General features: G+C 42.9%; 1 protein-coding gene across 1 annotated transcript in view; it reads left to right on the forward strand.

Moving 5' to 3' along the window:
• Positions 1–13,220, forward strand: part of dtn (transmembrane protein 132C dtn) — a 577,141-nt gene that overhangs the window by 429,112 nt on the left and 134,809 nt on the right. The window lies entirely within an intron of this gene.

Raw genomic sequence — 13,220 nt, forward strand, 5'->3', positions numbered from 1 at the left:
TATATATATATATATATATATATATATATATATATATATATATATATATATATATACACACTAGAGATAAACTTTAATGCGACCCAGGTTTTACTGCGGTGGAGCATCATTAGGCGTGATGATGCTGAACCTGGGTCGCTTTAAATATTATTTTATACATTCTTGGATTTACAAAGTTTTATTTCGACATTATTCAGAGTGAAATGACTTTTTGTCTGGCGTGAATGTTTTGGCAGTTTGGTTGCATGAAGTAGGAATAACTAAAAGGCAAATGAGAGTTTAAATTGGGGAGGTTTACCCACCGCGAAATCTGAGGAGATGGCTCTTAGGAACCGTCCAAAATCCATCATTAACAGATAAGCTGCATGCAATGAAATATCCCTGTCTACGCACCCTGGGATATTTTGGTGCTATTTCAGTCACTTGACTTGATTTTGCAGCTAGTGTGTTGGTTCTGAAAGAGAGGAAATAATGGATGTGACGGGGAATGTTTGTCCAAAATATGTTGAAGTGATTATCGGAATTTCGAAAACACGAAGCGGTAGCAAGAAATAATGAGCTCTACGGCCTCTCAATAAAGAAGAAAGGGGAAGAAAACTCCAATGGCCGTAAGGAAGAGGTAATTAGTAAACATGAGTTTGTTTCATCGTCAGTCCTTTGGCGGAATATCTGTTTTGAATGTATAGAGGGTATCAGTTATAATCTCATGTCGAAAGCAGACTATCAAAACCTGGGGCACATCAAGGATTACGAATTATTAGCAGACGTTTTCATAGATGCCAACTATATGGCATCATAAGTATTTCAATTTATGAGAATCAATCCTTGATAAGTAATCGTGTTTTTTTCCTTTGTTAATTGCACCCTTAAATGGAGTATGCTTCATTGATTAGCGATTATCCTTATAAAATGAAGGCTATCCAAAGGTGTCTGCTGTATTGTGTATTTTTAAATTACGGAAAAGGTCACGAGTAATTTGGAAGCTGACCATGTCTCTTTAACGGTAAAGTAAAATAATGTACAAAATTTGAAGTATTTCTCTTCAACAAAATTTTGTTTTGCACTACCGATTATCATTAGGAAAACATTTATTCTGCAGACAAAACGCTTTGAAATACCAACTCAACAACGCTCTCTTCGGAATGTATTCAAATGTAGGTAAACTCGTTAAGAATGACTACGAGACAGGAGAAAAGGATATAATTATGCATTAGCCTTTAACGTAGGGGCACTTAAATCATCCAAAAGAGATTTATAATTTTTTCATACAGAAGAGGTCTGTTATTGGCGATTCATTCGGTAAAATACTTGGGCGTAACGATAACTACGGATGTGTCCTCGGGAAAAAAAAGATTCGCGAAATTTGTGGAATAGCAAATTAAAAGTTGGGATTCATGAGAAGGATACTTGGGTATTGTAATGAGAGGGTCCAGGAGCTTTACTATTTCACGCCAGTTGGGCCCCAACTTGAGTATGCTGCAATGCCTCATGAAATAGGCTTGGTTTCGGAACTGGATCGAGTGCAACTCAGAGAGCAGCTAGATTTGTGAAAAGTTGTAATGATCAAGGGAGCAGTGTCACGACACTAATGGAAGAATTAGGATGGGAGCCACTAGTTGACCGTAAGCTTAAATACATGTTACATTTACAGCGTAATTTTGAAGCAGGTTACTTATCTGAGAATATTAAGGACATATTACAGGCCCCGACCTACTATGGTAGATCAGATCACCAAGGTAAAATGATGAAGATTTATGGTAGGACGGATACATAAAAAATGTCGTTTTTTCCTCGCACAATTGGAAATAAAAATAGATACTATACGACAGCAATCGCGTAGGAGTCAATTAGAATTGGGAGTTGTCCATATGTTGCATGTTCTTTCCTGCATGTTATTTTTTTGTTTAATAGAGCCACCTTCTTAATATTTCTACAGTACTATTTGCATATACGTATCCTGTTATTGAATATTGTTGCTCTTGTAAGTACTTTCTTTCGTGTGATTATTATTTTTCGAGTGCATGATCAAACTAATATTTGCGTAGAGGTGACATGACTGCGATTGCGCATGAATGGCTGGTGACCAAACACCACACCACAGTCACACATAATTGACGGCCGCCATCTCCTGTTGAAGGTCAGACTCAAATTGCTCAGTGGTATTGATCGTTCTTCACGAGTGCCTATCACGTTCCCACCAAGTATGAGGTTGGTGCTTTCTTTGGATTTGGTGATACGCACCTCCTGGCCTCATTCCATTTCCAATCGGCGCTCCCTCGTAAACCTCTAGACGACTGATTCCCGTTCTCCCCCGGTTGGAGAACTATACGAAATGCAAGTTATTAGCATCGCCTGGTAATTTTTATGCTATTCCTTTCCCATAAATCGATGAATATAGTTTATTTAATTTTTTTATTTTGGGTCCCTCAAGTATCGGTTTAGAAAATCAATGCAAACCTAATCAGTTGGGCAGTAATTAATTATCATTGTTTTTGTGAGAATGCCAATAATCCGTGTCCTGAAAAGTAATGTCAATTAAATAAGAAAGTACTCGCTATTAATATGCAATTTTTCATTAAGTAATGAGCCACCTCATGGACTTATTCCCGTTGGCTGGTGGATTGCTGCCGGTAAGTATCTCTTCCCACGCTCCCACAGCATCCTCGCTTCAATGAGAAGTGTCGGGATTCCGTTCCTTTGCTCCTGGCATTTCTTTATACACGCTCTTTTATTAATACCAGTGTCCGAGGCGACTTTGAGGAAGTTCTTGTTGCCCATAATGAATATGAATACGTAACTTTCCTAAATTTCATTTGGTAGTGGCGTTTCACTACACCGTTGCATGTCGCTCTAGCAACATGAGTGACGTGCAAGCAATTAAGATTGTGGGGAAGGAAACGAGTAAGGGGGTTGCAAAGTGAGACGGGGTTTTGTGTGGGGGGAAGGAGGGGGTGCCCAAGTTCCGACACCGACCCACGCCTCGGAGTTATTCTTTTTAGCGGGGAGGAGACTTTAACTTTTTCATTGCAAATGAAATGAGGGTAGAACCGAATTATTAGAATCATGTATCTGTATTCCGAAATTTACACGGGTTCAATTTTATGTAAGCACCACTTCAATCTAGACCCTGGCTGTTTAGTGTGCCTTCATATTTCGCAGAGAAATTCCTCCGGAATTTAGGATCCAAAATGGAAGCAAGCCTTTTAAGCACTGCTCGTTCTTATACCCAGACTAGGAGCATTTCCTTTCACCCCAACATCTTCCGCTCCTAAGAATACGTGCAATGCGATTCTTCCACGGCTTCATTAAAGATTTCATCTCAGTCAAGGAGTCAACTTCAACCCGGGCCTCTTTTGGAGATTATCACTTCTTTCCAGGGTTCTCGTAGAGGTCTTCTTCACGCCATGATATTCGCCCGGCCTCAAATATAGCGTGTTGCTTTTCAATAGATGCCGTTAACTCTGCTGCGCCAGAGAGTTTTTAATTATCTTAAAAGGTTGCAGACCCTCCGAGTCCGTAAACTTATTAGCGAGGCCTAATGGACTAGGCACGCGTGCTTCTACACCTCCCCCCCCCCCCGAAGGCCGCCCCACGCCTAACTCCGTTCAACTTCGCCCCCTTCCCTTCGCCCCAACCGTTCCCCCTCCCTCCACCTCCACACTCGCCTCCAGTGTTGCCGCTCCAGCGCCTCAAATGCCACCGGATTGGCTTCAGGAAACAATAGAAAAGAACCAATATATATTTCTAAAATCACGGCATTTTCTGGTATTCATTTTTCCAATTTCATTGCACTTACTGTTTCTGAATTTCTAGCTCGTCAAAAAGAGGGATCACGCGAGAAACGCGCCATCAACGCAATTTTAATTTCCAACTGTATGCACGTGACGGTCAAAGATCGGACTGGTTGAATACAGGTACGGAAACTGTAGCGAGGTTTTACGGTTATCATGAGTTTCTGGTGACTTAGAGTTGACGACAGTATTTCATGTTGGGTGAACGATTTCCACTGCTTGTATCAAAATAGAATAATTTTTAAATGTACGAGGCGTGTCCGAAAGCTATCCGACCTGCGTTCATATCTCCGCATCGATGCTATCCTTCGTCATCCGGGCCGTGGTATCCTTCGGAATATTTCTACATTGCAGGATGTAGGGGCGTGTGCAGTCTGTTGACAGACTGTCAGGTCAGACCAGCCAAACAGGAATCGATGAATACTGTCGATTGCAGCGAATTATTGCGAACGATTGTCTATGAGGAGCGATCGGAGATCAATCAAGTGACCGCGGGCCGTGCGAGGGTCAGCGAGATCGGTCGAGGCGTGGCTGGGGAAAGCTTAAAATGGCGCCGAAAAATTAGGAAAATTGTGGAAAACCTTCAAAGTGAGAATAAAACAACAAACGGTGTCGCACTGAATGTGGAACGACAAATGCATTGAATAACAGCGTGAATCGAGAGAATTGAGCGCACGAAAGTGATGGTCCCGTCACATCGCGCCGTGATTCAAATGATGGGAAACCTCGCCTGCATCCATCTTGAAAGCTGAGTTGTGGAATGACCCGATCGTGAGGGAGGGCGACACCTCGCGGTAACCAGCCACGGATGACAAAACGAGGAGTCATAGCGGTTGGAAATTCCTCATTGGTTTACTCCGGGGAAGAAAGAGGAACTGCAATTAGTCCAACGTAGTTAAAACAAGGTTATTTTGCGAGAGGTTGAGGATTTGTCTAATCTGCCAGGATTATGTAAAAATTATGGGTAACAATTTTTCCCTGAATAGGAAAAACCAATTTTTTCCTCACTTGAATTGCGTGAAGTGCTAAATTCAGACGGTCGGTTTAAGTGCGATCGCAGATGGTGTATTGGCATTGGCAAGAAGATGACAGTGCATACACCATTATCATTACTGAAAAATTGGCGATGCGAAAGATCTGCGCTAAACTCGTTCTCCCGAAGGTCTTTGGACGGACGATCAAATAGCAGAATCGAGATTGTCTGCTTGCGAAGACTTTCTTCGACGGCATCGCGACGATTCCCTAACCCCCTTACAGTCTCCATTTGACACCAGCAGACTATTTCCTATTCCTATAAAAGCGAAATCCACCATCCATCAAAGGATACCACCACCATGGGACCCCAGGTGTCGTAAAGGAAGCTTGCACGTTTGTACCCTTAAGGACCTTCCGCCTACCGGAAGGGAGCCTTTTGAGTCGTTGAAAATCCGCTGGAAAAGTGTGTTGACACTCTCAAAGGATGTACTTTGAATAATTTTGAGGAATTTTAGCAATATCTGAAATAAATCTATTTTTCCGAAACTTTTCCCGACACCCTTTTTGCAACTCATGCATGCTCTCTTAAGTTATATCTCAAGTTTCGCGAACCGGAGAGAAGCAAAGAATGGCAGGTTCCAGGGTGAAGATGGAGAGGCACCCCCCCGAGCGACGCAACCCTCACGACGGCAACGCCGCCTCCCCCGCCTCCTTCATCCCCCTCCACCCTCATCCCTCGCCCTTGGCTTAACTTCTCCCCGAGCAACTTTACCCCCCTGCCATCGCCTCCGACCACCCCCCTCCCCTTCCCCATCACTCCGGGAACTTTCCTTCTGCCCTCCCGCATCCCTTCCCTCCCCCTAATCCCTCCCTCCCTCCCCCCATTGCTGGGGGAGCAGCACCGAGAAGTTCCCGCGGCGGGGGGGGGCGAGCTCCCTTGGGGGAGGTTGGTCTCGTCCTTCCCGACGTCGTCCCTGCTCTGTCCTGGCGCGATCTGGCATTTGGACCACGAGTCCTACTTGTGCATTTGAAAATCCGTCCAACACGTCTCCAATCCGAATCGTGACCCTATCACGTGCTCATTTGAAGGGCTCAAGGACCTGCGAAAGGAGCCGTCCCCGAATGCAACTCGCCTCTCATTTGAAATAGTCGTGCGTTCTTTGATTAGATGAGTGCATTGTCCGACATTCTTAAGATAGTTTGTCTTTTCGGATGAAGTTCGATTACTTTTTGAAATATTTTCCTCGGTTTATTCGACTTAACTCTATCTCTAAATTTCTCAGTTTTCGAAATGGTGCCAAATGGTCCCTTTTTGTGGCGAAAGGAAAGGAAAGCGCACAAAGTTATGGGTATGACTGAAGGGCGGGGAGAAGGTTGCTGGAGGATAAAAAGGAGGGTAAGTCAAAGAAGGATTTAATATATTTAAGGTGTGGACGTCCAAACCTCCGTATTTTTTTCCAAGGAATACAACTTTTGTGTGGCAGGGGGTGTTTGGTCGCTCACCGTTGGAGTACTTGGTAATTAATGGCATTTGGAAACATGGCAGATCATACGTCCTATTACTGTGATCTTTTGTGCCTTACCCCATAGTTTTTATGCAAATCAAGCACCCTTAGCTCCTAAAACGTTGCTTGTACTTTGAGTATGTGGCGAACAGCAGTTATAAAATGGCAGCGCCCCAACGTCGGATTTCTTCATTTACGAATTAAATAAAAACGGGGAATGATGCAAAATTCTTAATTTCAAGCAGCATTACAGGATACACTGCGTTTATCGAATCCCTCTGCAACAACTGCGCAACAAACGCATCGTTTGAACAGTAACTTCGGAAGCATTACCCAACAACCGTTGGGAATTCTAGCTGCAAAGGAGAGCAGGGGTGGAGTCGGAAGTTGTTTATCACCAAATCATAATTGATCCAGCATAAATCATTAGCGATAAATATCATGATGGCGACACAAACCCTTCAAATGGATTTCAAGACATGACCCGGATTTCAATGGATGAGCGACAGCTCCAAATTCTCAGCTTTTCTAAATAGAAGGATTTCTTTGGAAGCGATGGAGGGACAAGTAATCTCCCACCTAATAGGCTGGCGTTATTAATTCTGAAATCACCCTTTCCCTGCTGCCCTGCACTGATTCCAATCACTTATGAGTTATGAAATCGTTTAAAAAAGGTGACCTTGGGCGCACTGGCTCTCACCGACAAGGAATTCACGCGCGAATTTTTTTAAGAGTATATGTTGTGAAATGAACTATCTCGAGCTTCTCCTTTAGAGAGGAAATGTCTCAGGCCCATCACAAAATAAATCTTCTCTCCCAAAGAAGATGTATTCGGCCGATTCGGTCGTGTTACTACGTGTAGAATTACGCTGTTGCCCAACCCCTTATCACGTTTTATTGCTCGTTCCGTGGAAAGTATATATTTATGATTAAGTTTCCCAAAAAATAATAAAGATAAGGATTATCAGCTCCAAATGGCACCCGGGAAAATGACTGTTTGCCCCCTTTTCGAATCGGTCTGAGGAGATATTATTTAATATAGCCAGTCTAAAAAAAGAGTCCGTAAGAACTCAACATATCATAATTCATAGCGGGCGTAGTCATAATTTTTTGTAAAAAGAGAAATTCCCACCTGAACGTCTACTGCATTTGGAACACCGAAATGGAATGCGTAGACTCAATTGAATACCTTTAAGCGTTACCCTCGCTCACTACCTCTCCTGGGTGAAACACATACGGGGAATATGTGGACAATCTACCAAAAAATTAGGATTTATTAGAAGAATACTTGGTAAATGTGATGAAATAGTCAAAGAGAAATTTTATCTGTCGCTGGTTAGACCTGATTTAGATTATGCTGCCAGTTCATACATGGGGTCCTCACGAAGTTGAATTAATCGTTGGATTGGTTCGCAGCGTAGATAGCAGCTGGATTTATAAAACGTTATTATGATAAACTGTTGTAGCGTATCCAAAATATTAGAGCAGCTCTGCTGTGAATCACTAACGCGAAGGTTAAATTACAGATTGAAGATCTTGCATGAATTGGAAGGGCGTCTCTATGGCAGTGATGTTTAAAATGTATTATTACCCCCTTCGTAATACAGTAGACGAGATCTTGTCAGTGAAATTAGAAAGATTAATTGTAGAACAGATATATTTAAGATGTCATTTTTTCCACGAACGAAAAGGGATCGGGATAAAATTGTGTGGGCGCGTTAGGGTCATGTTCGGGTGATAGTTAGTCTGCTGAATATTCACCCCCAGCAACACACCATAGTGGTGGCCTTCCGGGTACATGAATAAATAAAATAAATAAATTAAGTACTTAAAAGAGAGACTGGAATGTGCGACGTCTATTTTACACACTTGCCCGTCAATGAGTCGGACGACAAATCGTACTGCGTCCTAGTGGTGGAGGGGTTGATATGACGTACGCAGTGGATCAAGAATTTACTGGGACGGAGAGAGTGGGTGCTGCCACGCATTGGGCAGAAGAGCAGGGCCGAAGGGCGAGGAGGGGTCACGTGAGGTCGCCGCCTCCACCTGCGCCAGACGATGACCGGGTACGCCGAACGCTCATCACGCGGCGAAACGAGCGACCCCCGGGAATGAACGTCGCCAATGCAAACTAAAATAGGAATTAACCACCTAGGGTGACCGACTAAATACTCTTACGTATCAAAAAAATATCGAGTCGGCAGATATTTGGGTAAACAAACTGATTATCTGACTAATTCACCCTCGTTCTCTCATTATTCATTTCCCAGCAACCGTCTGACGAATCGCCACGACCAAGACCTCCGAGGAGAATGAATGGCCGGGGCCCTCTGATCTTTTTCCATTCCCGCCTGATTAATTCTCCGCCTGCCAGCAATATTGGTAGTGGCATTTCATCCACAGCTAAAGGCGTGTTTTCAATTGCTCGTAATTAAACTAACATTTTCGATTTCATCTACCCACAGGGATTCGGAACTGTTTGAAAGGATACGTGAAAGAAATTACAACTTAATTACTGGCAGGATGCAAAACGCGAGATTAAAACGATGACTGAACCAAATCTAACGACGGCTTTGTGCAACGTAACCAGGCGAGTTCCGCCGTCAAATGAGTCTGATTTAATTGGGCACGATTGAATTTTTACGCCGAATTGGCCTCAATCAAGGGAATTCGTAACCCTACACACGATTCGTTCATAAAGTATGTTTTAAAGGCAAGCAGATGATATCGAGCGGGAACAACCAATAAGGTTCCCCTATTATACAATTAAAGTTTTGAATAAACGGCGGATTAATTATTGATATGAAATTGAAGGCTCACTAAAAGGATACCATGGACCCTTAATTAAAAATTAATCCCGACTGAATTTAATTGAAGATTTGTAGGACCATCTGACGATTAGTCAGAAGATAATCAAGAGCAGGAAACGACTGAAGTTATTTATTTGTCTTATAATACCCTGCAAGCCACCGCTAGTGTGTGTGGCAGAGAGTGATCACACACCAGAAAAACCCTAACCTAAACAGCTTCTCTAATCCTGGCCCTCCCTCCCTCATTTTGAAATAAAATGCATTTCACCAGTTAACCGAGAGGACTCCCATTGCATTCGAGTGCATAACTGCGGTTTGTTGACGACCGAAATGGGCCTCGACTCGATTTAACGCAATGCACAACGACTACGCGGTAGTAGCCTCTCCCTTTCCGCAAAGTTTCCAATTATCAGCAAATTAACAGAGTATATAGTATATATATATATATATATATATATATATATATATATACATATATATATATATATATATATATATATACATACATATATATATATATATATATATATATATATATATATATATATATATATATATATATATATATCCCCTCCCCGGACTACAACCTTGACGTGGTGGAAGGCCTTCTACGTTCCAATGACCGACCCCTAGAGCTGTGCTGGCGGGAGTAATAGTAATTGCTCCTGGTAGGCTCACCCATGCCAGATAGGTCGAAGGTTAGGAGCCAGACGAAAGGTAGTCCACGCAGCGTCTGTTCCTCAGTGAGGCGGCTGCAATGGCGTCTGACCCCAGTGGGGCGGCCAGTAAGTGATGGTGTCACGTTAAAAACACTATTGAGGAAGACAGCGGGAATCCACCTCAATTATCTTTCCCAAGATAAATATCACGGTTACTACATAAATTTTGAGTCCTGGCAACTACGGGGCTCCGGCCAATCGGCCGTGTGTCGTGCCCGGCAGCGGGGGAGGCAAGGCTTCCGCGGTCGTCAGCCCACGAAACCCTTGCAAGGGAAAACAGGCAGCAGCAGGGCAGAAGACGCAGGAGAAGAAGGCCACGTTAGTTAGGATAGGAACGTGGAATGTAAGGACAATGATGAAGACAGGGAAATTGGAGAATGTTAAGCGAGAGATGGAAAGGGGAAATATAGATATTTTAGGTCTATGCGAGTTGAGATGGAAAGATAGCGGGGATTACTGGAGTGATCAGTAGAGAATAATATACAGCGGCGGGGTCGAGAGCCAACGAGGGGTTGCCATTGTATTAAATGAAGAGATAGGAAGAAGCGTAGTCGTCATAGAGCAGGTAACGGATAGACTTTTACTAGTAGAGATAAAAACAGAACCGACGAACTTGGTTATTATTCAGGTATACATGCCACCGAGCAACCATAAGGAAGAAGAGGTCGATAGTATATACGATCAGTTAGAGGACATAATCCCGTGTGTTCCTGCCGGGAAACATTTGATAGTGATAGGGGATTGGAATGCGACGGTAGGCGAAGGAAGAGATGGTGATGAGGTGGGGGACTACGGTTTAGGCACGGGGAATGACCGCGGGTAGAAAGCAGTTGAGTTCTGCAGGAGACAGGGGTTAGTCATGACCAACACTTGGTTAAGACACCACAAAAGACGCAGGTATACATGGAAAATGCCAGGTGACTCAGAAAGGTATCAGCTAGATTATATCCTGTTTAGACACAGGTACGGGAGGAAAGGGATGACGGGGTTAGGGTTTTTCAAATGGATGGGAAGAGGTAGGGGGGGACCTGCAAAAAATATGTATAAAGGTACTAGCATAAACATGCGCAGTCGCTACCTTTTAGGTTAATACTTATTGTGTCGAGCTGACTCCTGGTGGAATTCGATGACAAGCATTCTGGTCTTTTATTGTTCTTGGAAAAAATGACATTTCAAATCTGTCAGTCTTGCAGTCTATCTCTCTAATCTTATATTCGTGATCCCTTCGCCCGTAATGCGTTGGAGTTCGTATTATTTTCTTGACGTCATCGGAAAAGGACCCATCTTCAAATGTTTTTAATAAGTTTAATCTATATTGTAAACGCCACTGTGTAAGGGAATCCCAGCCTAAAGTTTCTAGCAAAGTAGTTATGCTACTGCGTTGGTCATAACAATTTTTGACAAATCTAGCCCCCCTCTGCTGAACTCGAACTTCCTCCGAAATCAAATTTATCTCTTAAGGATCCCATATACTGGCAGCATACTCTAGGTGGGGCCTGACTAGGGCAAGAAAACATCATTCCTTCACTTTTTCGTCGCATTTACCTAGCACTCGTTTTAAAAATTGGAATTTTTTATTAGCATGACCGCATATTTCTCGTATGTGCTTTCCCCAGGACAGATAATGAGTAATTTTTACACCGAATCTACCCTCGCGATTTCTGTTTGTTTCACTTCGTAACTAAATTGGAGGGAATTACTCTTTTCCCGAAAATGAATTACTCTTTTTTTTTAATTTAATTACAATTGTCATGTATCGCTCCAAGTCTGGATTGCATATAGGTCATTAGCTAACGTGACTCTGTCTTCGCGACTTCGAATGTCCCCATAAATCACCGCATCGTCAGCAAAAAGACGGAGTCTGCTATTAACCATGGTACTGAGGTCATTTATGTAAATAAGGAACAAGAGCGTATGACACTTCCCTGCGGTACACCCGACGTGACCTTGACACTATCAGATGATACACCGTCCAGGACGACTGTTTGAACACAATTTTTTAATATCCATACTAAGAAGAAAGACTCGTACTTTTCCACAGATTTTATTATACGGTACAACGCGTTTCACCGTATAATAAAATCTGTGGAAAAGTACGAGTCTTTCTTTCTTTTTAGTATGGGTATTAAATACTTCCACGAGGTGAAGCCTGAAACAATAGAATAATTTTTTAAATATTGTCCAATCCATTATATAATACTCCCGTGTATTCCATAAGTTTCCAACTTCGCGAGTAACTTGCAGTGAGGGACTTAATCAAAAGCTTTTTTAAAATCTAGGAATATCGCATCAACTGGAATATTACTTTCACCGGAATGCATTATATCATGAACAAAGAGTGCGAGTTGAGTTTCGCAGGATCTACCTTTACGGAACCCGTGTTGATTATTAACCAATAAATCTTGGTTATCCAGCCAAGACGCCTTCTGGAAGGCCTTCTTGGCAGTGAACCTAGATGCTTTGTAATTCTGTTTGGTTTCGTTGATTTCATCAGGGGAGGAATCTTTAACCGCGTTTTTCATTCTGGCATGGCACGCCCTTTGCCGTCTTAGTGATTTCCGAACTTCAGAGTTGTACCAACGGTGTTCCTTATTCTCTCTTGTATATTTACTAGGTATAAATCTCTGTATTGCTGAACGTCCTATTGCAAGAAAATTATTCCAGGTATCCTCGACACTCCTGGTTTTACTTAATTTGTCAAATCTAAGAAAGGAACAGTTTTTCACATTTTAAGCCGTCATAGTCAGCCTTATTGAATAAGTAAATTTTTCTCTTAGGTTTGTTAACTTTTTCTACGCTTAGGGAATATTTAGCGTTTACAGCCCTGTGATCACTGATTCCATCAATAATTCCTACATTTAAGACCCTTTCGGGCATTTTAGTAGCTAATAGATCAAGGATGTTCCTTCCCCTTGTTGGTGAAGTGACTAAATTATGTAGAGAATTTCAGATGAACGTCAATAAGAGGGACTCGCGTTAAACATTGTCTTTACCTCCATTTACAAAACTGTACGAATCCCAATCTACTGTCGGGACATTAAAATCGCCACCGATTATTAATCTATGATCATTGTTGTGGGATGTAAAGCTTCTTATCTGCCTTTCTAGTATTGAGTTAACGCCACCATGGGGGGGGGTCTATATGAGTGCCTCTTGTCCCTGTCGAAGACGGCGAGGGTGAGGAAGCTCTGCATTCCTCCGCGGTACAATATCTCGCCACTTGGGTTGGCGACCCTGGCGAGGGTGAGACGGCTAAGGGAGGAGAATAAGAGGATTACACTCTTCCGTCCTTGGAGGAAGGAGCACCACCCGGGGCATAACCCCCCCCCCGGAGAGAGGGGTAGTATTCCGGCACTTGTACTTTGCCCCCCGGGGGCCGGGAGGGAGACGAGGGAGAACCGCGGGGATGGCGGCTGCTGC

This window comes from Hetaerina americana, unplaced genomic scaffold, assembly GCF_022747635.1.
Source record: "Hetaerina americana unplaced genomic scaffold, ioHetAmer1.1.p SCAF_27, whole genome shotgun sequence".
NCBI lineage: Eukaryota > Metazoa > Arthropoda > Insecta > Odonata > Calopterygidae > Hetaerina > Hetaerina americana.